This window comes from Hemicordylus capensis, chromosome 4 (genome assembly GCF_027244095.1).
Source record: "Hemicordylus capensis ecotype Gifberg chromosome 4, rHemCap1.1.pri, whole genome shotgun sequence".
NCBI classification, from domain to species: Eukaryota; Metazoa; Chordata; class Lepidosauria; order Squamata; family Cordylidae; genus Hemicordylus; species Hemicordylus capensis.
This window is the reverse complement of record NC_069660.1, coordinates 317212876-317240676: the sequence shown is the minus strand read 5'-3', so window position 1 is coordinate 317240676 and position 27801 is coordinate 317212876. Positions and strand designations below refer to the sequence as shown.

At 46.0% G+C, this 27801-nt stretch overlaps 1 long non-coding RNA gene across 1 annotated transcript in view; it reads left to right on the top strand.

The window, feature by feature from the left end:
* Window positions 1-227: 227 nt before the first annotated feature.
* Window positions 228-27801, top strand: part of LOC128321928 (uncharacterized) — a 48406-nt gene continuing 20832 nt past the window's right edge. The window contains exons 1-2 of the long non-coding RNA XR_008305426.1: window positions 228-358; window positions 9739-9912. This is a non-coding gene — a long non-coding RNA (uncharacterized LOC128321928). The remainder of the gene's footprint in view (window positions 359-9738; window positions 9913-27801) is intronic.

The following is a 27801-nucleotide window of genomic DNA, read 5'->3' as shown; positions in this document are numbered from 1 at the left end:
TTCAAAGGGGTCGAGATTGAAGCATCCAGCTTTGCCACTCAGTGGCACAATAGTTTCTGTTTCCTTCTGCAATGCAATCTCACCTCCAAAGCCGTGGAGAGTCATTGTCAACTTCTCCTTGGTGCACCAAAGAATGGAGTGTGCTGGCACTGGGGAGCCTGTGCATCATTGGAAGAGCGTGTGGGAGAGCTCTGCATCTAAGGACAAAGATTTTCCCTTTTCTCATCAGTCCCAGCTCCAGTCCTTCATCCACCTGGGACCTGCAGAGTGACAGGGATGCTGCTGAACCATCTCCTGAGAAGAGGAACCACACTTGCTGCCCAATGTGTGGGGTGGTTAAAACAAAGGAAATATCAAGGTAAGGACAAAGAAGTTTACACAAAGGAGAAATAAGGCTAAAAAGCAGCCTCTTCTCCCCCACACTTCCCATCAGGGATGTTGTCAACATTTGTAATTATGTGGAATGCACATTTGTCCAGCTTGTGATACTCCCATGTATTATGAATCATGCATTATGTATTATGAAGGTCTCCTCCATCTCAGAATACAAAATATCTCAAGCACACAGAATCAGGATTAAGATTGCCCGGACAGCTCTGTAAGTCAGGGGTTCTCAGCTTTGGGTCCTCAGATGTTGTCAAACGACAACTCGCATCATCCCCAGCCAAAATCCATTGTGGCTGGGGATGATGGGAATTGTAGTACGACAACTTCTGGGGACCCAAGGCTGAGAACCACTGTTGAAGGCCAATGCATAGGAGTGTGTTATGGTTTACCCCTTATTCATGGTGAAGCGCTCATTGATAACTGTGAGCTACATGACCAGACTACTCAACCAAACAGTGTTTGTTTGGTAGGTTCTTGGATGTGTCTCCTCCTGTTTTCACCACCCAGCTGCTTGCAGCACAAATTAATTTAAGTGGGTTTGTGGGTGAGGGTGGAGCTCATGGGCAGTGATGCTCTCAGCACTTGCAGGCAAATGGCACAATTTCCATCTCCCAGAAGGACCTGAGAATGGTGCTGTGTGATGATGCAGCATTGCTCTGTTGGAGACTTCTGGGGTGGGGTGGGGAGGCGAAAATGGTGGCTACAGGGCATGGCTCCTGCGAGGAGCACTTCGGCAGAAGAGCCAGCAACAACAGCAACAAGGAATATTTATATACCACTTTTCAACAAATGTTTCCGAAGTGGTTTACATAGAGAATTAATACATGAGATGGATCTCTGTCCCCAAAGGTCTCACAGTCTAAAAAGAAACATAGGATAGACACCAGCAACAGTCACTGGAGGTACTGCACTGGGGGTGGAGAGGGCCAGTTACTCTCCTGAGAAATAAAGAGAATCACCATGTTAAAAAGGTGTCTCTTTGCCCAGTTAGCAGGGGCGATAGCGCAGATCGCACATTAAGCATTTAAATAACTTAAACATTTTGTAAAAACAAAAGGGTGGGGGAAGGGCTTTGCCTTGCTCCTAAAAGATAGTGTAGGCACCAGGCAAGCTCCCCTGGTGAAGGAGTTCCATACACAGAGCACCACCACAGAAGATGATCTCATCTTCTGCCTCACCTCCAATGGCAGGGGCACACAAAGAAGAGCATCAGCAGATGATGGCAATGTATGAGTAAGTTGATCTGGGAGCAGGTGTTCCTTTAGGGATCAGGGACCAATGATGTATAAAGCTTTCTTTATATGCAAGTTTCAGCACTATGAATGAGGCTTGGAAAGGGACTGGTGGAGCCCTTTCTTTTTTCTTCTCAGTAATAGGTCCCGATTCAAATTCTAATTCAGCACTAACTGAATTTTTGAGGCCAAATTTAAGGGCAGCCTGATGTATCACACACAGTGATAGTTTTAAAGGGAAGTTAGCAGAGCATGAGGAACTGTGGCAAGACAATCTCTGCACAGGGCAGGTCACAGCTGGTTCATCAGCCTCGACCAGTGAAAAGTGTCCCACACCACTTGTACCACATGGGCCTCCTGTGACAAGGCTGGATCTATGAACAGACCCAAACTGGAACCGACATTTCAAAAAAGATATTTCAGAGCAGATTGAGCCCTAAGCAGAAGAACCATCCATTCACAGAGCCTCAGTTCTGTCATCATCAGACTTCAGGTTACCTGCCTCATCCCATCTTCAAGCACCTGTTCAGTAGTTCTACAGCCTCATCTGACTTATGTGCTGGAAAGAAATGGAGCTGGGTGTCATCACTGGCGATGCTTCATTCCAAATCTCCAAATTACATCACTCAGCAGCTTCATATAGATGTTAAGAAACATCACACTAGTCCCATGGGTGAGCCTAGCCAATCAGGGATTACATTGTGAATGGGATGAGGGCAGGACACTTCATTGTCAATCAAATCTGTTTACATGCTGATATCACCGAGGGCAGATGACGCTCATTCAGAGTGAGGGCAGCAGTTCCTGAATAGGCAAAGCATGCTGACCCTTTCAAAGCATTTACAAACATTCACTAGAAATGGAGCACAGCTTTTGAGACAATGAACATGTTCACAGAAATTGCCTCCCCTCCCTACAGCTTAGCTGAGAACAAGTACATATCTTACTGAGTTTTTCTTCAGCCATGGATTCTAGCAGGCGCCCCCATGATCACCCTGATCCCTTTTCTATAGTGAGGAAATATATATCCATGCACGCTTACTTTAGAGTTAACCAGGTTGAGACAGGCATCCCACAGCAACTATATTGCATTAGTCCCAGCCTGGGGGAACTTCCTGCCATTGTACCACAAAGTGCTGAGGTGGGAACAAATGCCTCCTCACAATGCCCAGCAAACTGTTCTGACAAGTGAAACATGCTGGAGTGTTACCCCCCCTTTCCCCCTCCGTTGCTGTGTTCTGTGCTATTTTCCTCTCTCCTTGTGTGAATTTAGTCCTCTTATGAAACACATACAGAGTCAAGAGGTAGGCGGAATGGCCAGGTAGGAGTTCTGTTGAATTGCTTGCCTTGGTGTGTGCTCTATTGTTATCATTGGCAAGGAAGGCAAAGTTACCGACCTTGCTTTGTTGTGCGTATATAACAGGCTTTACACAGGGATCACCAAAGGCACGTCATGCTGCATCCCACCTTCTCATATCAGGAGCCCTCCTGTTGACCAACATTTGAAGGGAAGGTGGGGAATATGCATGGGAAACAATTGAGATCTGCAACGGAATCTCAGGCAGAGCACGAGGAGTCACAGACTCAAGGAAACGACAGCTATGCTTCCAGTTCTCAATTGTGCAGCAGGCAGGGCAAGCAATTTAAACAAAAGCATCAGGCTGGGCACCATAATGATTTGGAGGCACCATAATGGGCATCATAATGATTTGGATGTAGAACTGCTTCCCTAGTCTGTATTATGTTCCTGTCCCATATATGGTAGCAATCACATGGCTACTGGAAGTGAAGGCTATGAGTACTTCTTGTCTTTTTCTGACTCTATGGTGGCAGAGCATGGCAGCTATTACAGGGCCCACTTTCCCAGGAAGAAGGAAGGGGAGAAGCAACCAGGTAATTAATAATAATCTTTATTACGGTTGTTGACCAGCACAAGTTGTAAAACAGTAACAGGTAATTAGAATTTAGCATGCCAGTGGGATGGTTTAGTGAGTTCAGCCACAATGGAAATGCAAAACTGTTGTTGTCCCAGGTGGCTTTCACCTTGAAAGATTTCACCTGCCGATGTTCCTTTAGGCTTGTTCCACTGTACTGCACATCATACATAAAAGATATCCCCTTCTGGTATTTCCAACTTGCCTACCATTTTGCAAAGAAGCTCTTGTCCTTACAGTGAACAGTGGCCTTCAGGTCCTGATGAGCAACCGACACCCACCCAACCACAACTGTGCATGGTCCATGGTATATTGTCTGTGATGGAAAGCCCTTCATTTTCACCATCAATTCTTTCAGCAGTCTTTGAGAGTCTGAGGTGGAGCCACTTTTTGATAACTTGTCTACAGCAGGTTGGCTAATTTTCATTGGTGGGGAAAGGCAGGACTCTAAAGCTGTGTGGATGAGTCCCTACTGGATGAGTCCCTGGCTGCTCTGTCACCACCATTTACTTCCTCTCCTCTGATTAGCACATCAGCCAACAAACCAATAGTGAAGCATGATGCTGGACTGAAGGGAGGTCAAGTCTTGAGGTCACTGGGGAGACTGCGGATGTGGGGAGTGCTCCTTTCCTATATACTATAGAGTGCTACCAATAAATCTATAATGAAATGATTCATCCCTCCACTCAGGACCCTAAGGAAAATGAGCTGAAAACCAATATTGAACAAAAATGTAGGTCCATGTCAGCTTTGCGTTAAGTGGCTCTGAGCTGGCATATAAATGAGTCACTAAAAAAAGTTTGACAGAAAATTATACCCTGGAATATGAATCACTCGTTGAAACCATCAGCTCAAGGGCCAGGGCTAAGTGAAAAGTTTGGGGAATTTGGTTCTGATGAATTATTTCAGCCAGGAAAATATAATTAAAGACACAATTTCCGCTAGAGATAGACTTTGGGAAGCGGGCGGGGAGGGTACATCATTCCACCCCCACCCATCCATTGCTCTGATTTCTTCAAAATGAAATACAGCCTAGCACAAGTGAATTGATTAATGGGTTCAAATATACATTTAGCAAAACCCGTTTACCCTAAGATACTGTAATGGAGAATTGCTTCAAAGCTTGTATGTTCCTCTTGCCAGGAGTAATCATCCGCATCTTTTTTCATTGGCAATATTGTCCCTTCTATGGAAGGATGGGAGAACTGGAAGAATTATAGGAATCTCTGGGACTTGGTGTGGAGAAAGCCGCTATGGACACGTTTTTCTTCATCTTGTTTAACACTAGAATTTACACTGATTGGTAGGAAATTAAGGATAGAAAAAGGAAAGTACTTGTCATGACCCTGGATCGACAACACCCCCTCTTGGACAATGAAGCAGGCAGTCCAGGGGATGAGAAAGGGCGTGGAGACTCTGTGATCCAGACCCCAGGTAACCCTGTGTTGCAGGGACTCCCCATAACAGGAGAATCCGGAGAACTCAAGATAGGTCCTCCACCATGACCTGCCTTTGTCCTCTGACTTGGAGGAGTTACCTGAGGATCTACCACATTTGCTCAGTAGCATTGGAGCCAGTTGGGCAAAGCCCCTTTAGGAAAGATTCTTCCTGAGGAAAGGGGTGGGGCTCAGTCACTGTGACTGGGCAGCAGCCTTAACAGCTGTCAGTCTGCTCTAAGAAGCTGCTGGAGCAACATTCCATTAGCACTGGCATACCCAGCTCTCACTTGGTGCTAACTGAGGTTCTGACTCCGGGCTCTTGGAGCTGTCCAAGGTGAGTGGCACTTCTGGACCCTCTCCTTGGTGGAGATCCCAGCTCAGCTCTGAACAGGATAGCACTTAATGCAATACAGAATTTACATGTGGAATGTGCTGCCAGTAGATGTGCTGCTGGTGGCCACCACCTTAGCGGTCATTCCTGAAAAGGATTAAACACACTCAAGCAACACAGGTCTATCGAAAGCCACTAGCCATGACAGCTAAACTGAGCTTCCAAGTACCAGAGGCAGTAAACTTCTCAGGATTAAGTGGGGAGAGAGGGAAGTACTGCTCCCTTCAAGTCCAGCTTGCAGTCTTCCTAGAAGCATCTGGTTGGCCACTTTGAGAAACAGGGTGCTGGACTAGATGGTCTGAACCAATGTCCTTGTTCTTCTCTCACTCTTAGCTCCAATGCTATGCTTTTCTCCTGCATTTTCATTTAAAAAAAAAAAACAACAACAACACCCAGTGTTGCCCCTCTTGTTGCTAACCAAGCTCCATGTGAGGAGGCTTGATTTCAAGTCATTAGCCAAGGATGCTGTCGCTAGACTTGTAGAAAAATATTCTCCTGCATCGTTTAGCACAGGAGTGAATATTTCAGAGAATTGTTCCACCCATTCCATTAAATGTATCAGAGAATATTCTTTTACAAGTCTAGTTGCAATAGCATATTCATGCACTGATCAGCAGGCTGGACGAGAAGACCTCGAAGACCCCTCCCCACTCTACAACTCTATGGTTCTTTCACCATCTTTCTCGGCAACCACTTCCCTCCCATTCCTCTGTCAACTCATTTGTTTCTCTTATAGACTGTGTGGCTTTGGGACAGGGACTTGTCTTTCTCACTCTCTGTAAATGAAAATGAATGAATGAATGAATGAATGAATGAATGAATGGACCATCCTAAATACAATGCCACAGACATAACTTACACAGCACGTCTTGCACAATGGAGTGCACACTGTTCAGTGGAGTTTGAGTCATTCAGTGTGCAGAAATCAAGCATTGTGCAGGCTTCAGTGAAGCAGCCAATGGATTCCGGCCTCCGCATTCATTGTGCTGCACTCCATGGGGCCTATAAGTGGGAATGCAGCAGCTCCCCATAATGTGCATCCAATCTCTGATTTGTTCAGGCTTCCCTTTGCTGCTGGATCCTCAGAGGAAGAAACTATAAGCGCTGAACAGTCGTTTCTGCATCCAGCAGGCGCGTAACAATGATAGGGCAAGGGGAGACAGTTGTCTGGGGGCCCCACTGCCTGGAGGGGCACCCCAGAGGCACCTCATGTGACTCCCCATTGCCCCCTGCCCAGCCCCATAGCCTCTCAGCCACTTGCCCTCTTCGCCGTCTCTCCTGCTTGTTCTGCTGGCCGCAATGGAAGCAGCAGCCCAGCTGCCAAGAGCTCCTTTTCTCCCGCCTCTCAGCTGATCGGCGGGTGGGCGGGGCTTCCACGGAGGCCTCCGTGTAGGCCGCAGTGAAGCCTGAACTCGAGTAGGGCCCAAGCCAGCCAGGAAGGAGGAGGCAGCCAGAGTGTTCTCTGCAGCAGAAGACCCCTTGCTGCCCTGCTTAACCCAGACCAGCATTTGCCAGGTAGAGTGTGAACTCCTTTTTGTGGTTACCTTCCCCCCCCCATATATAGGGATCTGCTTGCCATAGGGCTTGGATATGGGGGGGGAGGGACCGAGAAGTCTCTGGATATTTATTTTGAAACAGCTTGGAAAATTTGCTGACTTAAAAAAACTATCTAAAAAGACCTATAAGTGGCTTGTTTCATGGCAGAAAATTGCAAAAACTTCTGGAACAGTATTTTATTAATTTTATTTATTTATTCATTCATTTATAAATGCACTTATGTTCAAGTTGTTTTGCAACCCAGAAGGTCTGAGTGAGAACTGTGAAGCATGTGTGGTGCTTTTATTTTATTTTATTTTTCTTGTGTGTGAACTGCTCCCCAATAACTTGCAGGGACTTCAGGGTCAATCTGGCCAACATGTGAATGCAGCACCTCCATTCCAGAGGAGATGTGTCTTAAAGGGCTTTAAAAGCCTCCTGTGAAAAACCTCCTGCAATCAAACTTTACTGAATTTGTTCAGAATTCTGGGAAAACAAACATAGGCTCACCCTGCATGGTTGAAAGTCTCCTTTGCTAATCTGCAGCGAGGGGCCCATTTTAATAATTTGTCTTTCTAGTGTGTTCTAGGCATTAAAAGTAATACAAATGTATAGTACTCAATGTATATCACTATATATTGTGATGTGTGTGTGTGTATTCAGTGAAATGTATTTGCAGGCAGCATACTTATTTTGGAATATCAGACTTAAATCCTTGGGGACCTGGGGTGTGTGGAGGCCCTGGACTTTGGGGGGGGCATTTTAAAATCTTGTATCTGGGCCCACTCCAACCTTGCTACGCCCCTGGCATCCAGCCTGTTGATAAGTTGGCTTTTTAATTTAATTTTATTATTTATTCATTAGAAATACAGTATGTATGTATGTATGTATGTGTGTGTGTGTGTGTGTATGTGTATGTATTTATTCGATTCTATACCACCCTTCCAAAAATGGCCCAGGGCAGTTTACACAGAGAAATAATAAATAAGTAAGGTAAGATGGATCCCTGTCCCCAAAGGGCTCACAATCTAAAAAGAAACGCAAGCTAGACACCAGCAATAGTCACTGGAGGTAATGTGCTGGGGGTGGATAGGGCCAGTTACTCCCCCCCTGCTAAATAAAGAGAATCACCATGTTAAAAGGTGCCTATTTGCCAAGTTAGCAGGGATATATTTTTATATATTAATAATATATTACCTTTCAACAAACAGGCCTGCTTTTCAGCAAGCAGTCCTCAAAGTGGTTCATATAGCAGAAGAAAATAGAAGATGGCTCCCTGTCCCCACCATTCCCCCTCCCCCGTACTCATAAAAACCGCACAAAGAAGACACCAGCAACAGCCACGGGAGAGATGCTATGATGGTTTGAATGGGATCAGGCACTCTCCTCCTGATAAAAATAAGAGAGCCACCACCTGAAAAGGTGCCCCTTTGTCCAATTAACAGGGGTATTAGAACCCCATTCCATTAATGGGAGGTTATGGAAGCAGAGCTGGCCTTGTGGTAGGAAGCATGAATTATCCTCTTTGCTAAGTAGCACCCATCTTGGTTTGCATTTGAATGGGAGACTACATGTGAGCCCTGGAAGAGGCCCCATCCTATAAGGGATGGGGCCGCTCTGGGAAGGGCACCTTCATGCTTGTATGCAGAAGGTCCCAGGTTCCCTCCCTGGCAGCATCTCCAGAGAGGGCTGAGAGAGACTCCTGCCTGTAACTTTGGAGAAGCTGCTGGCAGTCTGTGTAGACAATGCTGAGCTAGTTGGGCCAATGGTCGGAGTTGGTATTTGACAGCTCCCTAACCCCTCTTTCTAGTGGATGGTGCTGTTTTTCTCCCCCGTCTCCCTACAGCCAGATTAACTCACTGAAAAAGCTGCAGTTCTTTGTGAAGTGGTGTTGAGAGGGTTGGGGGGAGCCCCCTGGCCTGAGACGTTCCCTCCAGCCAGTCGTTCTTCTGGCTTCTTTGAACACAACAGGGGCGGCGGAAGCTGTCTCCATCGATCCGTTGCAGTGAGGCGATGAAATCAGTAGAATGCTCATGATCCAATATTCAAGATGCACTTCAATTCGGCAGCAGCGGTAGGGGTGACAAAATACAATCTTCCAGCATAAATATATGACTATTTCAATTTAAGTATGTTTTAGCATTCTAACTGCTTGGTCCCATAAGCTCGCAAGAAGTTATAGCTGCTTGGAATTCCATGGCAATTGTAGAAGACTTAATAAAACTGTCTCAGGGACTAATGAATTATTTAAAGACTGCATAAAGAAAATGTAACCTATGCATTTAAAGTAGGAAAATCCACTTTAACTCATCATTTCTGCCGTCTTTATCAATCATGCCAGGTTTTTCTTTTTCTTTAAAAAAAAATCATATATCCATATTTTGTTTGTCTAACCCAAATGAATTCAGAATGGAAACTATTGTCATTTAATTTTGACCAATCCTTTGGTCTGCATACATTTATGTTGAGAAAAAAGGAGACATTATGTATTCCCTGTAGCTTTATTAAGTCATAAAGAGATTTGGGGGGGGGAAAGAGATTTATTGGGCAGAGGACTGGGAAGGTTTCCCCTCTGTAAACAAATTGAAGTGGGGTCTGTGAAGGATAAAAGACCCAGGTTTTCTCCCCACTGGCTGTGACCTTCAACATGATTGATAGGGGAATACATGGTGCCCCCACCCCCTGAAGCAATAATGGTGCTGAGTAGCCAAATAAAAATGTATTTCATTTCTTGATCTTTATAAAAAGTAATATAACATTTCACGCCCTGCAATGTAGATAACATCTCACGCCCTGCAATCTTTTCTTGCCCTTTACAGGAAAGCCATCACAGGGAGCTCATCGGCTTCACCCAGCTGTGTTTAAATGACATGACAGCCGCCAAAGTCTTGGATTAAAAATGAGACGGCTACCATGGACAAGTCAAAAGTCTACAGGGTGTATTCATGAGTGACATTAAGCATGCTTCCTTTGTCCCCCAGAAAGAAGCACAGGTGAGCTTCTGTTCCTTGATGGTTTCATTGGTTCATGTCATTGCAGACCAGTTCCTCCTGAATTCCAGTTTAACCGGGGACTGGTTTGGACGAGATGTCAGCAGGCACCTGTGGATGGGTTTGAACTGAAAGCATGCCTGCCCTGATGTCGTAGGAGGACTTCCTCTTTAACCCAGTATTTGGAGCGCATGTAGAGGAGCGATTCAGATGAACATCCCCCTCATATGTTTAAAGGCCATCTGCCTGTGACATCAGGGCAGGTGTGCCCTCGGCACAACCCTGCATTCTGAACCGGCCTTTGGAGAATTTCTAAAATTGATGATTATTCTAGAACTGAAACATGCTTAGTTTGCCTCAGATTTCAGTTCCTTATGTTTATTTGCATTTCCCCATGTCTCCATTGCCAATGAGTATGTCTGCATTAATAATACACTGTGAAAATGCCACCTTGATGTGACAGCGCATGCAGAGGCTCATAGAATGTAAGAGCTAAGTACCTTGGAGGTCTTCTAATCTAGCCCCTTCCTCAGTGCAGGAAACTGCTACAGCATCCCTAACTGATGACTGTCCAGTAGGGATGTGCATTTAGATTAGGGGACAAAACATTTTGGGTCCAAAAATGGCACTTTCAGACATTTTGTACACATACCAAAAATGAAATATGCCATAACAAAGAGTTTTGTATTCGTAATCGAAACGGCCCCATTTGGAAACGAAGATTTGTATTTTGTAAAAAAGTCTACAAGAGTCTCCCTTTTAGTTCTTCTGCTGAGGTCTGTTTGAATTTCCCGCCCTTCAGGCCTGCAGGTTGGTAGGCGAAAGCAGTGCCAGATGTGGCAGGGAGGAGCTTCCAGAGAGGCAGGGGCAGGGACTCAGGAGCTTGCCAGCCAGGGCCTGGAGAGCTCCTTGCTTGTCCGAGCATGGCGGTGGTGGCGGAGGAGGCAGATGGCGGGTTGAGGAGACATGGGCCCTGGCAGAGGAGGCGGGCAGTAGGGCATGGCAGATGGCGGGGTATGGAGGTGGTGTGGGGTATGAGGCAGCAGTGGCAGGCCTGATCGGAGGAGGGGTGCCGGCGAAAATGGGGGGAGGGGAGGAGGGATCCCAGTGCTGGGGAGAGAAAGCAGAGAAGGAGAACAGAAGGGAAGGAGGACAACGGGGAATGGACTGGGGCGGAAGGGAGGGGGGAAGCGGCGGGCAGTTGCAGCCTACAATTTGGCTGAAGCTTCGGAGGAATTCGGCTCCAAAACAGAAAATTGGGGAGTTTGGGAGGGTCGATTTCGGACCCTCCCCAAATTGGGGGGGGCCCTTTGGATTTGGCTGAAGCTGAATGAAAAAACAACAACCTGAAATGCACAACCCTACTGTCCAGCCTCTGTCTGAAAACCTCTAGTGAAGGATAACCCAGCATAGCACAATGCAGATTGTCTCACAGTCTAATCGTTCTTACAGTCAGGAAATGGGTTGTTGTTGGTGTCTCCCATAGGTATCTCCTTCAATTGTGAGCCCCTGAGTTGGGAACAGAGAACCATCTTTTATTTTATCATATAAAGCACTTTGAGAATGTCTTTGTTGAAAGGCAGCATAAAAATATTTATTGTAATTTTTATTTATTTATTTATTTATTTAATTTAATTTAATTTAATTTAATTTAATTTAATTTAATTTAATTTAATTTAATTTATTAATCACATTTGTACACCACCCCAAACTTTCATCTCGGGGCGGTTAAAACAATAGCATAATACAAGTTAAAATATATACTAAAACTTAAAACAATTTAACAATTTAAAAATCATCCATGAATTAAAACCTTAAAATGTTAAAGGCTTGGGTGAAGAGGTGGATTTTCAAATGCTTTCTAAAAATTGTCAGAGATGGGGAGGGTCGTATCTCAGTAGGGAGCACATTCCACAGACTCATGGCAGCAACTGAGAAAGCCCGTCCCCGTGTGGCCACCAGCTGAGCTGGCGGCGACTGGAGACGGATCTCTCCGGACGACCTCAATGGGCGGTGGGGCTCATAATGAAGAAGATGTTCTCTTAGATACCCAGGGCCTAAGCCATTTAGGGCTTTATAAGTTATGACGAGCACTTTGTATTCTGCCCAGAAACCTATTGGCAGCTACTGTAACTCTATCAACAAAGGATTGTTATGAGTTCATTCCAACTGCCATGTTCCAACCTTCAGGTGACACAAGCAAAAATATAATCGGTCTCATCTTCATTCCTTACAAACCCACTTGAACTGGGGGAAATACCCCCCCCCCACACACACACACTTCAATATTTTCATCAGTGAAATCAGCCCTTCAGGGTTTTGCTATCAGGGAAATTTGATGACCGCTGTCCCTCACTGGAGGTCTTCAAGAAGAGGCTGCTGGACAACCATCCCGCTCTAGCTCTGGAGTTCCTGCATTGTTCCTTTGTATTGGAAAGAGGGGGGAAAGGCATGGAGGAAAAGGAGCTGCAGTCCTCATGAGAAAGGTACATTCTGATGAATCAGGGGACACACACAGTAGCACCTGGTAGGTATTCTGGGAGGGAATTCCAGGCACAGAGAGCAGCAAGGCAGAAAGGGCAGAGATGTTGAAGGAAGCAGGAGACCTTTTGAATGGTAGAGAGTGACAGAACTGGAGGCGTGACTGTTGCAGGCAGAGATCTAGCAAAGTTGACAACAAATGCTAGGATCAGAAGAGTTTGCCATAGAAGCAAATGAGGCTTCCTCCTTGACACTGAGGATGGTAAACGTGTGCAGAGATTTTCTTGCTCGCCAATGAAGGTGCTGTGTTTGTAGCAGGAAAACTGGAGCGAACGCACAGGCCTAAAAGCACAACTGATTTTTACTGTTACACTCATAGGGACATAAGAACATAAGAACAGCCCTGCTTGATCAGGCCCAAGGCCCATTTAGTCCAGCATCCCGTTTCAAACAGTGGTCCACCAGATGCCACTGGAAGCCTACAGGCTGGAGTGAAGGGCATGCCCTATCTCCTGCTGTAACTCCCTGGTACTCAGAGGCATCCTGCCTTTGAGGCTGGAGGTGGCCTGTAGGCCTCCGACTAGTAGCCGATGATAGAACTCTCCTCCATGAAGTTATCCAAACCCCTCTTAAAGCCATCCTGGTTGTTGGCTGTCACCACATCTTGTGGCAGAGAATTCCACAAGTTGATTATGTGTTGTGTGAAAAAATACTTCCGTTGGCTGGTTCTAAATTTCCCGGCAATCAATTTCATGGGATGACCCCTGGTTCTAGTGTTATGTGAGAGGGAGAAGAATTTCTCTCTATCCCTTTTCTCCACTCCATGCATGATTTTATAGACCTCTATCATGTCTCCCCGCAGTCGTCTTTTTTCTAAACTAAAAAGCCCCAGGTGTTGTAGACTTGTCTCATAAGAAAGGTGCTCTAGACCCCTGATCATCTTGGTTGCCCTCTTCTGCACCTTTTCCAGTTCTACAATGTCCTTTTTTACATGTGGTGACCAGAATTGTGCACAGTACTCCAGGTGTGGCCGCACCATTGTTTTGTATAAGGGCATTAGTATATTAGCAGTTTTATTTTCAATCCCCTTCCTAATGATCCCTCGCATGGAACTGGCCTTTTTCACAGCTGCTGCACATTGAGTCAACAATTTCAACGAGCTGTCCACCACGACCCCCAGATCCCTCTCCTGGTCAGTCACTGTCAGCTCAGATCCCATCTACATATACTTGAAGTTGAGGTTTTTCGTCCCAATGTGCATCACTTTACACTTGTCAACAAAGAAGCGTATTTGCCATTTTGTCGCCCGCTCACCCAGTTTGGAAAGATCCTTTTGGAGCTCTTCACAATCTGTTTTGGATTTCACTACCCGAAAGAGTTTGCCTGGAATGGATGTTAAGCTAACAGGCCTGTAATTTCCTGGATCACCCCTGAATCTCTTTTTTGAAAATCAGTGTTACATTGCTACTTTCCAGTCCTCCAGTACAGAGCCTGATTGCAAGGATAAGTTATATGTTTTAGCAAGGAGATCGGCAATTTCACATTTGAGTTCTTTGAGGACTCTTGGATGGATGCCATATGGTCCTGGCGATTTGCTAGTTTTCAGTTTTTCCAGGCAGTTCAGAACATTATCTCTTGTCACTTCTATCTGACTCAGTTCTTTAGCCTCCATCCCTGAAAATCCTGTTTCAGGAACAGGTATATGCTCAATATCCTATGCTGTGAAGACATACACAAATAACTGATTTATCTTCTTTGCAACCTCCATATCGTCCTTAATAATCCCTTTCACACTTTCATCATCCAACCACCTCTCCAGCAGGTTTCCTGCATCTGATTTATTTAAAGAAGTTTTTGTTATTCCCCTTGATGCTTTTAGCTAAATGTTCCTCAAACTCTCTTTTTTCCTCCCTTATTGTCACCTTGCATTTCTTTTGCCTCTTCTTGATGCCTCCCTGATTTCCTCCTGCAACTCCCAGTCACTGTTAGCATTTTGATCCGGAGGGTGATAGCACGTCCCCAGTAGCACGGTCCCTTTCAGGCCTTGTATTGTCACCCACAGGGTTTCTGTGGGGGACTTCAGTCCACCTAGGTTTTCTACTTTGTTAGAATCTGTCCCTTCTTTAACATACAGTGCTACTCCACCTCCAAGGCACCCCTCCCTGTCCTTCCTATAGAGTTTATATCCAGGGATAACAGTGTCCCACTGGTTCTCACTGTTCCACCATGTTTCTGTTATGCCCACTATATCCATTTCTGCATTGGCAACCAAGCACTTCTACTCACCCATCTTGGCTCGGAGGCTTCTGGCATTGGCATATATGTAAGCACCTATATGCTGAATATATCTTCCTTGGTGTATGCTATATTTCTTTTGACTCTTTAACCAGCTGGCACAGGCTTCTGCCTGCTCTTTATGTTGTTCTGCTCTGTCCCCTTCTGTTTTATCTGAATCCTTTGCACCCTCTCACTTTAAAGGATGACATTTGCCAAACCGGATACTGTCCAGCTCCCATTGGCTGTTCCCCTGGCGTCATTTTAAAAGCTGCTCTGCAACCTTTCTGATTTTAAGTGCCAGCAGTCTGGTTCCATCTTGGTTCAAGTGCAGCCTGTCCCTTTTGTACAGGTCTTGCTTGTCCCAAAATGTATTCCAGTGCCTAACAAATCTAAACCCCTCCTCCTGGCACCAACGTCTCATCCACACATTGAAACCCCTCAGCTCTGCCTGTCTCACTGTACTTGCGCGTGGAATAGGTAGCATTTCTGAGAATGCTACCTTGGGGGTCCTGGACTTCAATACGCTATCTATCAGCCTAAATTTGGCCTCCAGGACCTCCCAACTACATTTCCCCACATCGTTGGTGCTGACATGCACCATGGCAGGAACATAGGAAGCTGCCATATCCTGAGTCAGACCATTGGTCTATCTCACTGTTTCTCAACCAGTGATCCGGGAACCACTGTGGGTCCATGGAGACTTGAGTGGTGGTCCGCGGCTGGGAGGTAAATCCCCCCCCAATGTAGGAAGCAGTGCCGGATTAACCCAGGGACCCGCAATTTTTCTTGTTTCTTAACTGCTGCCTTTCTTTTTGTCTCCTTCAATTTGCTTATTATCATTTACATGCCTCTGACTTCTCCTTTTCCAACCTTTTTAATACCTACATGGAAGGGAAAGTTACAGGGAAAGAGAGGAATTAAAGAGAGGAGTGTTTGCAGCCTCGGCATGGCCACAGCCTTGTGCTGGGGAATAGGCTTTTTGTTCTACCCCCAAGCACAGGCTCAAGGAGAGCCCCGACTGGTTGGGGCTAGGAAGGGACAGGGAGCACATTCTCTTCGTATGGCTCCTTCGCTTCCCCTTCCTCTTTGGGCTCCGACCGTCTTCCCTTCCTCCCTCCCCTCAGTGCAGAATGGGCTTCAGCTGGTTGTCCTTTTGGGAAAGGGCAGGAGTGTTTGCAGACGTCTTTATTTCTCTTCCATGGGTGAGCCAAGTTGGAGAAGTGAGTGGCAATTGACCAAAGCTTGTGCATGAGGGATGGCCGGAAAGAGGATGAGCTGGAGGTTTGAGGGGGTCAGGTTCTTAGGGTGAGGTAGCAGTCCTGCTCCTTTTTCCTTGGAAGTGACTTCTGAAATCAGTGGGCTTTTACTTCCAAATAAATGTGTGGAGTGGGGTGTGGGGGTGGGTGGGAACTACTTTATCCAAAGTGGAGGTGCGTGCATGTTTCCAGGGAGTTTACCCTTGGTTTTGTAGAGATGTGCAAATGTTGGTGCCAGTTGGCTTACTTTGCCCACGAGTATGAGAATAGATAAAAAGTTGGAGGGCTACTTCTGAATGAGAGGGAGAGACAGCAGTGCCTCGCTCTCCAGACTGTAGAGTTGCCCCATGGACTGGACGCGGGCGCTGGTGGATCTCAGATGTTTGTGGGCACTGGTGGATCTCAGAAGAGCAAGGGTGCGTGTGTGCCTTCTAGCTTTCCCGGGAGAAGTCCGCAGTGGTGGTGGGACGCTTCTCCTTTTCTGAAAGTCTTTCGGCTAGTTGGTGGGATTATATCCAGTGTCACATTGATATCTTGTGTGTGTTTTTAATGAGTATGTAAGCAAAATACGTTCTTTGTTAACAAATTTTACTTTATTTATTAACTGAAGACATATGAAAACATACTGAAGACATATTTGTTCACCCAGGCTTTTGCAGGGGTTCTCAACCTTGGGTCCCCAGATGTTGGTGGACTTCATCTCCCATAATCCCCAGCCATAACGGCCAAATGCCATTGTGGTTGGGGGTTATGGGAGTGGAAGCCCATCAACATCTGGGGACCCAAGATTGAGAACCCCTGATTTATAGTTTTAATGTTTAATATTTGCTTTTAAATGATACCAACTGTAATGATTGTAATGCTCATAATATTATTTTAATTGTAAACTGCCCAGAGATGCAAGTTTTGGGCGGTATAGAAGTCTGTTAAGCAAGCAAGCAAGCAAGCAAGCAAGCAAGCAAGCAAACAAACATACAAACAAACTTGAAACCCCTTTACTAACTGCTGGTCCAGGAAACTGCGCACGAAGAATGTAGCGGTCCTTGACCCCGAAAAGGTTGAGAAACACTGGTCTATTTAGCTCAGTATTGTCTTCACAGACTGACAGCAGCTTCTCCAAGGTTGCAGGCAGGAATCTCTCTCAGCCCTATCTTGGAGATGCTGCCAGGGAGGGAACTTGGAACCTTCTGCTCTTCCCAGAGAAGCCCCCATCCCCTGAGGGGAATATCTTATAGTGCTCAACCAGGGTGAACCCTGCTTAGCTATGGGTACAAGTCATGCTTGCTACCACAAGACCAGCTCTCCTCTTCACTCAGGATCTGCAGAAGCTCCACCCAACAGCCCAAAAAACTACAGGAGCTGCAGAGGAACAAACTCAACAACACAGTGCTCACTGGCATATGTAATTGAAGGGACATTCAGTGATGTTGTTGAATCCAAGGGCAAGAGTGGTGGTATGTAAGGACAAGGCCATGGGGTGGAATCAGTGATAGTTTAATGAAGTAGAGATTATGTAGAGAGAGGCAAGCGCAGGATGCTTTTCAGCGCTCTTGCTGCTGGCTGTTTGTTAGCTCCGCCTCTGCTCCATACTAGAGCCCCATTCAAAAGCTGGCCTGGATCAAATAATGGATTAAACCAAAACACCACAGATGTCAGCTTCCACATGCAGTTTGAAGAAGTCCATCCGAGACATCAGCTTGCTATCTCAGTGACCACTAGATCTCCGTGACCTTCTGGCAACCAACCATGGCCATGTTTCTAAGGATCGATTGCCATCCCTGATATGGGGGAGGGCTAGTGCATTCAGCTCCTGTTAATTAAAATGAGCAGGAGCTGAAGGCACCAACATTAAATTAATTAATTTTTTATATACTGCCCACTACCAAACCAAGAAAGCAGCAGTCAAACCACATTAAAATATCCATAAAAACACCACTCACAAAAAAGCTTGGCTGAAGAGATGTGTCTTTAGTCGCTTCAGCCAATGGGAATGGAGTAACTCTCATCTCAGCAGGAAGTGCATTCCGCAGTCCTGGGGCAACCACAGAGAAGGCACACCTTTGAGTCGCCACCAGACAAGCTGGTGGCACCCTCAGGCGATCCTCCCCTGAAGATCTTAAAAGGCGGTCAGGTTCATAACTTGTGAGCTTCCCAAAGTCATCTGCTTGGCTCCTGTGGGAAACAGGATGCTGGACTAGATGCAACATTGATCTCACACAGCAGAGTTCTTAGACATGTAAACCAGCACTTAAGTGTAGGCATGGCACGTACGGCTTCATTTTCTGGGAGGAAGAGAGATGGGAAATTGTGGGCTAGACACTCAGCAAAATGAATTCAGAGCTATTAGACAAAGAACAGATCTTTGGGGGACTGTCTGATTGCTGGAGATGTTCTTGGGAATTGCTCCCATTAAGAGCGAATCATGCCTGCTGCCTGTTTGTGTTCTTCTATCGCTTGGCAAACAATGTGTCGCCTTCTTTCACACAGCAGCCCACCACTCCCAGCTGAAATCCTTCCTTTCCTCTCCCAGCTTTGGGTAGTTTTTGCTTGCTATTCAAATGACATCCATTTAAATATCCTGAGGCACTTAACTGCAATGGCAAAGAGAAGTAGCATCCCAGCACTGTCAAAGCCGGAACTTGAAAGGCAGGAGGATGTCTCCCTCTGTGTGGTTTTGCTGCTTGTTATCACTTATTAAAAAAAAAAAAAGAGGACTGGCAAAACAATAGAAGTAAACAAACAATCTGGTAGTTTCTCAGTGCTCTGATCTCATAAGAAAATAAGAACATAAGAAGAGCCCTGCTGGATCAGGCCCAAGGCCCATCTAGTCCAGCATCCTGTCTCACACAGTGGCCCACCAGATGCCGCTGGAAGCCTACAGAAGGAGTTGAGGGCGTGCCCTCTCTCCTGCTGTGTCTCCCCTGCAACTGGTATTCAGAGGCATCCTGCCTTTGTGGCTGGAGGTGGCCTATCGCCCTCCGACTAGTAGCTGTTGATAAACCTCTCCTCCATGAAGTGATCCAAACCCCTCTTCAAGCCGTCCAGGTTGTTGGCTGTCACCACATCTCGTGGCAGAGAATTCCACAAGCTGATTATGCATTGTGTGAAAAAGTACCTCCGTTTGTTGGTCCTAAATTTCCTGGCAATCAATTTCATGGGATGACCCCTGGTTCTAGTGTTATGTGAGAGGGAGAAGAATTTCTCTCTGTCTACTTTCTCCACATCATGCATGATTTTAGAGACCTCTATCATGTCTCCCCAGAGTTGTCTTTTTTCTAAACCCATACCCATTCCTTTACACTGATGTACTGGGCGTCTTAAAGCAGGAAGAAAGAGGTTTCGTCTCTTGGACTCCATCAAGAGCAAACACCGTGAAGGTCTGCTTGTTAAGAGAATGTGCAGAACACACACTTATTTGTGCAGGTTGTTCCACCTGCCCAAAAGGTGGCATTACATAGCTGTGTTGCTGACCCTCAAGCAGATGAATTGTTATTCCCTTTTACCTCAATGACCATCTTCTCCCATAGGAACCTGCCTGCTCCTTAAGAATGAATGGGGAGAGCTTCTTGCCTGCCGGTGGCTTCTGGTGGCATCTGGTGGGCCACTGTGCGAAACAGGATGCTGGACTAGATGGGCCTTGGGCCTGATCCAGCAGGGCTGTTCTTATGTTCTTCAGGTACTTGTACCTTTTGAAGTGAGGCAGTTAGTCACTAAGTCCCTGGAGCATCTTCAGGTAAGACATGGAAAGACTCTTGCCTGAAGCCCTGTAGAGCAGAGGCAGTCAATGTAACAGTGCTGAGCTAGATGGTCTAACTCAGCAGAAGACAACTCACTCAGCCTGTTCTCACAACCGTGAGGCAGGTCTCATGATCAAAGAAACCTGCCTGGGGAGGCTGAGCGGGGAGAGTGACCTTAGCCCGCTCTTCTCACACACGAGCAAGGCGGCACCCCTGGGCGGCTGGATCAGCCGCCCACATGACTGCTGGCTCCATTACGGAGCCGGTGAGGGCTGGGAGGATCAGGAGTCCCACGGCTCCCGGAATCTCCAGCATGCCCTGAGTGAGCATGCAGGACATACTGGAGAGACTCCCAAGCCAGGTGGCTGCTTTTAAGCCTCCCGGTCGGGGGTCTACTTGTGAGTTGCTGTGGCATGGAGCCGCACCACGGCAACTCACGGTTTAAAAAAACGGGTTTGCGGCGCGCTCTCTCCGCAAACCCGGTTTAAGGGGAGGGATAGTTTGGCGGGTTAACCGCTTGGAAGCCACTGGGCTCACCTGTGAGCCCAGTGGCTCCCACAATCAGGCGAAATCGTGCTAGGCTCCCCTAGCCCGGTTTCGCCTGATCATGGGAATAGCCTCACAGTCCTATCTTGTGCCTCCCGGATGACTAGAGCCACCTTTTGGGTCTGCAGCCCGTGTACCCACACAAACGCTGCCGTAGTGTTCTTCATTGCTGATCTTGGGAGCTGGGTCCTCCAGCTATCCCACAATGCACTGCGCAAGCAGCGAAGAGGCTGTCTGCAGTACTGCAGCAATTTTGCTCTGCCTGGCCCCGTAAGCCACAGGACTTTATGATAAACATGGCTAACGGCTGCCTGGGAACAGTTTAAAATTGTGTGGCAGCACAGACAACCAAAACAAAAGGTAGGATAGCCTCCATTTTCATCCTACCTCACTTTTAACCTGGATAGCAGATCAGGGCTACCCAGGTATGGAACTGCTGGGTCAGGATGACTTCAGATTTCTTGTTTAACCCTCTTCCACCCAGGAATCTCTAGTTGTGAGAACAGGCTCTCTGTGTTTTAGGGCATGTACTCTGGTTGTATTCACTTATTGACTTGTGGTGTTTATTTTATCCTGTCTGCTGGCTTGAAGATTGTTGCAGAGTCCTCTTAATGCTGTTTTGACTGTCATTTCTTCTTTTAAATTATTGATGTTTTTCTTGATCATTGTTGTTGGGCCGGATTTGTTAGCCACCTTGCTGTTTTTGTTGGGGGAAAGCAGAGTTGATCAATAAATCAAACAATAAGCACATAGATGATTGTTCTGCTTGCTAGATCACTTCCTAGCATTGCTGAACATTGTTCCCCATTGAGTCAATCAGCCAGTTCAAGAGCAGGGTACACACGCGGGTCCTGGGCTCGTCCAAGGTCCGTCAACACCGCTAGCGAGTGCAGAGTGGCCCCGTTGCTCCGAGGCATTGTGTCCTTCCTTTAGGGACACCTCTCCCATTAGGAATGATGGGGGAATTATTGCTACAGCAATTATACAGTTTTTAGGGGTGATGGAGCTTCTCTGTACTCACTAGCAGTATTGATGGGCTTCAGTGGAGCATGGAATCAACCCACTTTTGGATCGGCAGGTGCTGCACAGAATGTAAGCCACTGATCTTACTTTTTGATGGTTACAGCCTGTCTTTGGAATGCCTTTTCCAGAATGATTTGTGAAGGGCCTTCCTTATTATCATTTAGGCTAGGAATGGGTAGAATTCAGGAAGTCAGTTTTTGTACTACATAGGAACATGGGAAGCTGCCATATACTGAGTCAGACCATTGGTCCATCTAGCTCAGTATTGTCTTCACAGACTGGCAGCAGCTTTTCCAAGGTTGCAGGCAGGAATCTCTCTCAGCCCTATCTTGGAGAAGCCAGAGAGGGAACTTGGAACTTAGATGCTCTTCCCAGAATGCACTCTCTTACAGTGCTCACACTTCTAGTCTCCCTTTCATATGCAACCCAGGTGGAGCCTGCTTAGCTAAGCGGACAAGTCATGCTTGCTACCACAAGACCAGCTCTCCTCTCCTTAGAGAATGCCAACTAAAATTCCAAGTTCCACCAACCCAAATCAGGTGCAAAATGGGGACTCCAGAGACGGGGCCCATTTCCCAGGGCACCACACGAGCCATATACTGGGATAACTGTCATACATAAGTGCAAATACACATCTGAATTACCACAGATCAGAGATGCTAACAGTCTAATTAAGCAGAGGAGACTTTTTGTTGTTGCTGTTATTAAACAGCTGGCAGTCAGAAACCCTTGCCAATCTATTGCAAATCATCCCGAGAGTGTTCGACCCATAGAATCTGGCCTCCTTATTGCTCACCCCTGAAAAAGGCAACAGGTAGAGATCTTGTGTTTATTCTCCAAGGCTCTTGACTGAAATTTCTGTCTGCTGCTGTTGATTCGTATTGCCTGCTGGTTTACTGATCTTGTTTTTTAGCAGCTTCGACTGCGTACATCTCATTTTATTGGTAGTTGCTTTAATTTTGTTTTGATACTGTATTTTTATTGTGTTTCATGTCACTATGGAGACTTTCAAGTGGAAAAGTAGCATGACAATGTATGAAATATATTAAATAGATCAGTTGTACAGGAATCCAGTCTAATAAAGGCATGACATTATTATTTTCCATTCAGATCAGAAAAGGGCTAGCTATTTCACCATTCTGCCCTATCTATTTCATATTGTGGCACTTAAATAAACCAGAACCAAGATATGCAAAGAATCACATGCTCCCCTGTGAACCTGCCTGATTGTGAAGATCTTCTCTGGAGGACTGTCTTTTGGTCCTCCAATCTTCAGAAATTTAGATTTGATTTTCATTTATATGCTGCTTTCCAACAAAAATTGTGCTCAAATAGGCTCACAGGAACAATACAAATAATTGAATAAAATGTCCTAATAGCACAAGGATAGCCCGCCTGGGGTTTTCTAGCTGTTCTTAGGACACCCCCTTCTTTTTGTGTTCTCTCTGTTTTTTCTCCTTCCTTCCACCATGAGCCTAGCTAGCACAGGGTGCAGGCTTTTCTATCTATCTCTATATATTTTTTTAAATCTAAGTTTCTTTAAATAGACCTTTACTTGTTTTAGACTTGAAGCAATCATCTTCAGATCTCCTCTGTGAGCTCTATTCTTGCCAAACTGAGCCTCTCTGCTAAAGAAGGGGTGGTCATAAAACCTCTTCTACTGGGACTAGGTATATTTAACCTGGCAAAGAGAAGACTGAGGGGAAGGGGACATGGCAGATTGAAAGGGCTTAAGTTACAGGAGGGTAGATTTTGGTGGGACATTAGGAGAAACTTCTTAACTGTAAAAGCCGTTTCACAAAGGAACCAATTACCTAACTGGGTTCCTCTTCTTCACTGGTGGTCTTCCAGCAGTCAGCCTTCTAGCCCTAGATTTCTTGTATCGAACTTGGGGGTGGATGGCCTCCACGACCCCCACCACTGTGTTGGAATATTATTTGCTAATAGCTCTCAACCGCCAAAAAGCACGGTTGATTTGCACAGCACTTGGCTACCTGCCTTATCAATGAAGCTTGCAGCTGTTGGTAGATAACCCCCATGTCTGGAGGATATTTTATGATGGCACTGCTTAAAGGGATGTCTCAATGGGGAGGGGAAACCAAGGCTACAAGCTGGATGTCTTAAGAGTGTAAATGGGAAATATAACACTTGGAAGCAAATTGGAACCTTTGGGGTTAAAGTAACACTTGGGCTTGTATGCGATGCGCAAGTGCAAACGTTGTTTACTCAAGGGTATAAAAAACGGGGTGCCTTGCCAGATGGGGCAGGCGGCCAAACCCAAAGCTTTTGCTAGTACTGAAATAAAGCTTTGTTTGAAAATTTGATACTAGTGTCTGGTGAAATACCTAACCAAGAGACAAGTGGATGCAGGGAGTAATCTTCCCTTCTAACAACTGGATGACCTCCTTGGAACCCACCAGCACTACAATTCTGTGGTTCTAAGTGGTCTTGGGCAAGCCACGATCTTCTTCAGCCTCACTCCCCTATTTGTAATATGGGGGCAATCATTGAACTGGGAGGCATGGAAAACTACAAGTCCTTTGCACCTCAGCAGGAAATGGTGCTTAGTAGGGATGTGCAAATTGATTTGGGTACAAATCGATTTGTACCTGAATCTAGCTGATTCGGGTGATTTGGAGACAAAACAAATCACCCCTGTGCTCCATTGGCTAGATTTGGGTACAAATCGAATCACGCCTGATCAAGTTTCTGATCCCTCCTATTAATTCCCAGAGACTGTCAGCTTTCTTTCTTTTCTTTTTTTTAAAGCTAAGCTCTAGCCCTTATAGAAGTGGGGTTATGGAGCAAAATGTGTGGTCACTGTTTTTCAAGTGTTTGGATTCTTTGGTGTATAATAACTTTCACTCAATGAATCCTTATGAGGATTCATTACACACCTTCATTTCTTCTATTCATTTTGATTGTCTTTTTGACTGCACCAACTGTGCCAGCTACACCCCACTCCCACCCGCAAGGCAGTGGGGTACTACTCAGTTTATGTTAAGTGCCTAATGCGTAGAGGCTACCATCCAAATTGCAGAGGAATTGGGCAAAGGGCTGATTTTTGGTGAATTGTTGAAGTTTTAGTGTCTTTGGGGCAGATATGGGGCATAAAGTTGGATCAGGGGTGGAAGAGTGGGGTGGGATGGTAGTGCCTAATGGATGGAGGCTACCACCCAAATTGCAGAGGGATTGGGCAAATGGCTGATTTTTGGTGAATTGTTGAAGTTTATGCATCTTTAATGTTTTCCCCCATAAGGTATAATGGAGGTGTATCGCTTCACGTGGGGGGGAGAGGTGGCCTAGAGGGGTGTAGGGTTGGTGGTAGTGCCCAAGGTGGGCAAGGAAGCTAGCAGAATTTTTTCAAAGGATTTTGGTAGAGGGCTGATTTTTGGTGATTTGTTGAAGTATATGCATCTTTAAGGTTTTTCTCCATAGGGAATCATGTAGGTTTCAGCAACCCCATAACTGCAATGTGGGGGGGGGGGCGCGGTGGTGATGGGGTGGCCCAGAGTGAGTGGTGGTGTAGTGAACAGAGGGTGCCAGCCACCCCCATGGGTTACAGGGTTCTGTTGTTTCTGATGTCTTCTGAGTGTGGATTCTCTGATAGCAAATGAGAGTGGATTCATGGTTTGTATTGAAAATCTCATTTGCTACCAGAGAATCTATACTCAGAACTTCAACAACTCACCCAAAATCAGCCCTTTGCCCAGTCCCTCTGCAATTTTGGTGGTAGCCTCCACCCATTAGGCACGGTCATACTCATTCACCCACCCCACCCCACTCTTTCACCCCAGAAAATCTGCCCCAAAGACACTCAAACTTCAAAAATTCACCAAAAATCAGCCCTTTGCCCAATTCCTTTGCAATCTGGGTGGTAGCCTCCACCCATTAGGCACTACCACCCCACCCCACTCTTTTGGCCCTGGGACCCATTTTTGATCCAAATTGATCCGGATTCAGATTCAGATTAATTCAGATCCAAATCGAATCTGGGGTGATTTGGATGGGTCAGATTCGGACCCAAAAACAAATCGGGGGTGTTTCGATTCGGATCCAAATTGAAACACCAAAAATCCGAATTGCACACCCCTAGTGCTTAGGAGCACCCAGGACATTAAAGAATGAAGCTCTAGGCTAGGGTGGGCAGATGTAAGGCTTCCAGGAGCTACAGTTTTGGTTTTTTGCCAGAGTCTTGGGAAGTACCACCAGCATGAAACAACAGCTCAGGGAGGTGGAGACAGTTACAGAATGGCAGCTTGTACAACAATTTCCATCAGCAGAATAAGAGATTTTACCATCAAACCCCCTGTACGCCCAAACAGGTTTGTTGCAGAACAGGAGGGGAGCAAGAGAGGTTGCTCTGTGGGAGAAGAAACTGGAGATAAATGTATGGGAGAGAAAGTAAAAGCCACCCTGGTCGCTCAAAGAGAGAGGGCAGAATTCAAAATGGTCCCACTCAGCCAGCCAATCAGATCTGCAGTATTGGCTGGGATACCGCAATAATGGCCGAGCACCAATTGCTCGACCCATGGTTGAGCACCGTGGGAAGGCAGGGAGGGAGAAGGCAAATGCCTGGAGAACTGTTGCAGATCAGTCTGGGAGCTCACAATGGCTCTACCTAATGCCAGCTTCTGCTCTAGATCTCTCCTGGAGTGACCTAGTGAGCTGTCCCTGCTCTCAGTCCTTCGACCCACTCTGCAAGGGTAAGGCTGCATGGGAACTGGGGAACTGGCAGAACGGCTGGCTAGCAGTAGAGGTGAACCCCACCATGAGCCAGACCTGAATAAAGAGGGATCTGAGCTTGGCTTGAATTGGGGCATGGAATTCTACACTCCTCCACTTACAGATCCTTTTATAACAGAACAGCAATATTCGTATTAGGCTCAGCTTGGAACTCTTGGCGTCTAGCAAGCCGGGCTTCAGCGGGACCTTCTGAAGACCTTGCTGGCAATCTGCAGGCTTAACATCAGCTAGTTTTGTGCTGCACACACTACACTTTGGCTTCTCTGGGGAACCTGGGTCCAGTTTCCTACAGCATCAAAATTCATAAGCCTCCCACAGCAGACAGAAATCTATTTCTGTATCCATTTTTCTTTCTATTACAAAATTTCAATTTAGCCATAAAAAGCGGCATGATATATATTTATGCTTCTCTCACTGTGCGAGAGCTTGAAAGGATCTCCGAAATATATAATGAATTCATAAACGGCATTAACACTCAATATCAGCAATCCAAGCTGTAAAACATATCACCATAAAATAGGATCAGCACTTACGGCCGGGACTAAATTAGCCAAATTCTGTGACCTGCCCAAGCAACAGCCCCATTTGTAACCTGACTTGGCAAGGGGACACAAATTTCATTTCCAATTTAAGCACACCAGACATCTGTAATTCATATTCAATTTACCTGTGACTGAAAAAGGAAATATATCTGTAAAGAAATAAAGAAAGAAAACAGTCAGAGATAGAGGGCAAAAAACACAGTATGGACTTTTGGAAAGGAGAAAGAGTATGCCTCACCCGTGAAATGCAGACTGAAGGCCAATCTCTTAATGTGATGAGATTAATATGGTCCACCTCTCGACTCAAGAGATGTGATCAGCCTCTGGGAAGAATTCTATCATCAAGTCAATTTCCTCTGCCCAGGACAATCTCCGCTGACACATCTACACTTCCTTTGGATTTTGGCATGTTTTGTTGGCTCTTCTTTTTTGCTACAGATATGGGCCTCTGAACATTTTACAAATGTGTATTTAGCTCATTGAAACACTGCCTCATGGATTTTGCAATCCCAAGGCTGTATAACTGCACAATCAGCCGTTCTTCTCATGGGTATCTTGCTCACAGCCACAATGTATCATAGGCTTTGTGCACAACTGCATAAATCGTCATTTTCATTCATAGTCAAGGTTCCTGGAGCACACTTTCCCCTCACAATGCATCATGGGCTATGTAGTCTCAAGGTGGTTTGAATGACCCAATGATATAAATGATTTGCCATTTAAAAGTATGAAGTGGATCTCACACAAACTGGCAAGACCTTTGGAGCCTTCATCTGCTTCAACAAGCGTGAGGTGTCTCAGCAGCAACTTTAGAGTTTGGGGTGCTGGGGTCATACAAGTTGCTTCTTACCAAAACACTAGGCCTGTGCACAGATTCCACATCCAAGCGTCCAAGTGAAATTATTTGCATCTCGGCCCTGGCTCCAGACTAGTGTGGCAGCCACTTGTAGTGCTTAGCTCCGCCCAGAGCAGTCCTGTGGGCAGCACCAGGGAGGGCCATTAAAGGGAGGAGCCCTAGGAATCCCCAGGGGTGTCTTGGAAGCCATGCAGGAAGGTTCACTAGGAATACTGGGAAATGCTGTCCTCCCCAGGGCTTTCCCTACAGAGCTCCATCAGTGGTGGTGGGGAGATCATACAAATACAATGAATATTTATAAACCAAAATTTATAAACAAAAGTTCCCAAAGTGGTTTACACACACACACACACACACACACACACACACACACACACACACACACACACATGGCTCCCTGTCCTCAAAGGCCTCACAATCTAAAAAAG